We start from the raw sequence: 2,769 nt of genomic DNA, 5'->3' as shown, positions 1-2,769 counted from the left end.
ATTTCTGCCTTTGCTACAGATCATGCTGTATTCATAACAGGCTTACATCAGTGGTGAATGAAGTTAATCTTTATATGTAGTTGACAGCATACTGTGTGTGGCATCAGTTTGACTAACTAGCCAACATCTATGCAGTGGAACTGTAGGAAACTTGGATTATTTAATTCCTGAATTTTTAAAATATTTTTATTTTTTGCTAAGTCACATTTGACTTCAATATGATTAATTCAGTTGCTGAAATAAAGTTGCCTCTTGTGTCTCTAGGGTTGGTTTGGTTGCCTGCATGTGCTTGACATAGAGCCTGACATCAATGATGAGCCTAGTGTTCATATAGTATTAGTTCACTTTATGGAAGATGTATAGAGTGGATGTGTATGATATGTTGAGGTGTCCATGTGCTCCAGCAGGTATAGTAAATAGACTGTGAACTGTGAAATCAACAAGACCTTCTGTTGGCAACAAAGGCAATGGTTAATTTGAGGTAAATTAATTCTTAAAACTGAATGTGAAAAGATTGAAGGTGAAGGCAACTAATTAGCTCCATGTTTACTGTTCTGAAAGGGGCAATAGTTTTGAAAATACTGTTCTTGAAATCAGGTTTTCTTATCCACCTTTAAAAAATGCCTTATATTGAAAATCTGAAAACATGTAGAAATTAATTACTTTCTCATAGATATGCTTGAGTACTTTTTGTGACATCTAGACTCTGGAAACTGTTTCAGAATCATACATGATACAGTGAGGCAGGCTGAGGGAAAGCATTCATTTAAAAAACAACAGCAGTGGAATAATGGAAACATTTCTGTTGACCAAGTTTGGTGAATAATCACTTTTTTTTTAATAATCAACCTGTACTTTTTGTCTGCAGTTGCAATAATTTTTATGGGGTTTTAAACATTGGAGATAGTACTGTTCTGTGTCTTTTTTCCATGTGGTTGGAGGAAGTCCTGGTCTCACTCTTCTCAGGTTGCTCTTTTTACAGCACCCTTCAAACATTGGGGTGGTGCTGTTACAGCCCGGAAAGTACCGGTATGAACTGGAGAAAGTGGAGTGCTTTATGTTGTTTGGTTTTGTGTGATTTTTCACTCCAGCAGTGGTTTGTTGTACTAGAAGCAAAGATGAGTCAGAAAGTGGGACTAGTGCAGGAGAGTTCAGCAGGAAAGGTCTTGCTTAATTTCTGTTCTTGCTGCTGTAAACAGGTCATCAGGTGTCTTGGTGATGATAGGGGACCTAAATGCAAAGGGGAAGAAGCATGGTATTTTTCTGACTAGTATTTCTGATTTGACACACAAGTTTTGCTTTTCCCCTTAATCTCTGTTTTCTCTAGTTTCTGTGAGTCTGTTTTAATATTTTGCCTATTATTATTAAAATTTGAGTCCAGATGAAATCAGTATATTATGCCCTAGAGACCAGTGTTTAGACTTACTCCTTTTGTTCAGAAGGAGGTGGGATTTGACATAACTTTTCCTGTTTTTTTTCTTTTCCCCTCAATCCCTCCTTTCTGTGCTCTTGAGGTAATTATGTTTGTGATGGGAGGTGGGTCCAAAAGGCAACAAAGTTCACTTTCGTCTTCTTCATCTCTCCAGGTTTGATCTGTGACTTTTCCATTGGTGTACATCTAATTACATCAAGTAAGTAAGATCTCTGTGAAGGATACTCGGAGTCAGTCAATCTGATCTGTAATGCTGCTCGCATTGACATTAAGGGGAGACGAGTTGGGCCAACACTGAGCCCTTATGAAACCTTCTTGTGATCTGTTATTTTCTTGTCACAAATGCTGAGAGAGTCCAGAGAAACATGGTTGTTGTTGGGGTTGTCTCCAAGTGCTGCTGTAGGTGCCCGAGGAAATGTAACAGAGGACAGTAATTCTCTTCATTATATGCAAATATTCTTCTTCCTCTGTTTTCTTACCTGTCTGACATTTGAAGGGAAAGGAAGCAGGGAATAACCCAACTGGGTTCCCACTGATAGCACTTTCATTAAGTCCATATAAGTTTTGTCCTTTTGTGCAAGCATAATTTTATAAACAGGCTTGGAAAAATAGACTGATCTTGGAGGGACCCACTGTTGCCCTCGCTTTTGGTGTCCTAGTACAGCTGCGGGCCTGTTGCTTTGTGTTTTTACACTACCTACATTCTTCAGGGATTTAGCCTTGGCTAAGAAGTGAGTGGAAAATGTGGCACTGCCTACCTTTCATTGCGTTTCTGACATAGTAGAGGAAGCAACTTCTGGCCCTTCAGGGAAAGGAAAGGTGAGAGCCACCTTTCTGCTGAATGCCATGTGTTCTGCCAAAGGCTGCAAGGAGTGCAGGTTGGTAGGGCCTAGCAATGGGAACAGCAGAGAGATAATAGTCCACTCATGCACTTGGCTTGCTGAGGACTCTTGCATACTTCCGTGCTGCTTGTGTAAAACTTGTGAAGGCAACTGCAGACAAAGAACATCTACTGTTGTACATTTTGGGATGAGTGACGAGAGATTATGGTCTCTGAAGGAAAAAAAATCTCCCTGCAATTGTAAAAGGCAAAGAACATGTTAGGTGAGTGTCATAGTTTAACCTCAGTCGGCAACTGAGCACCACACAGCCGCCTGCTCACTCCCCCCGCCCCCCGCCCTGGTGGGATGGGGGAGAGAATCGGAAGAGTAAAAGTGAGAAAACTCATGGGTTGAGATAAAAACAGTTTAATAATTGAAATAAAATAAAATCCTAATAATAATAGTAATAATAATATACAAAGCAAGTGATACACAATGCAATTGCTCACCACCCGC

General features: G+C 39.9%; 1 protein-coding gene across 1 annotated transcript in view; it reads left to right on the top strand.

The window, feature by feature from the left end:
• The first annotated feature begins 1,591 nt into the window (after positions 1-1,591).
• TSPAN9 (tetraspanin 9) overlaps positions 1,592-2,769 on the top strand; it is a 191,534-nt gene continuing 190,356 nt past the window's right edge. Inside the window, exon 1 of the mRNA XM_009290917.1 lies at positions 1,592-1,631. The gene's annotated coding sequence lies outside the window, so the exon portion shown is untranslated. The remainder of the gene's footprint in view (positions 1,632-2,769) is intronic.

Source organism: Aptenodytes forsteri, unplaced genomic scaffold (assembly GCF_000699145.1).
Source record: "Aptenodytes forsteri isolate BGI_AS27 unplaced genomic scaffold, ASM69914v1 Scaffold286, whole genome shotgun sequence".
NCBI lineage: Eukaryota > Metazoa > Chordata > Aves > Sphenisciformes > Spheniscidae > Aptenodytes > Aptenodytes forsteri.
This window is presented reverse-complemented; position numbering and strand designations above follow the sequence as displayed.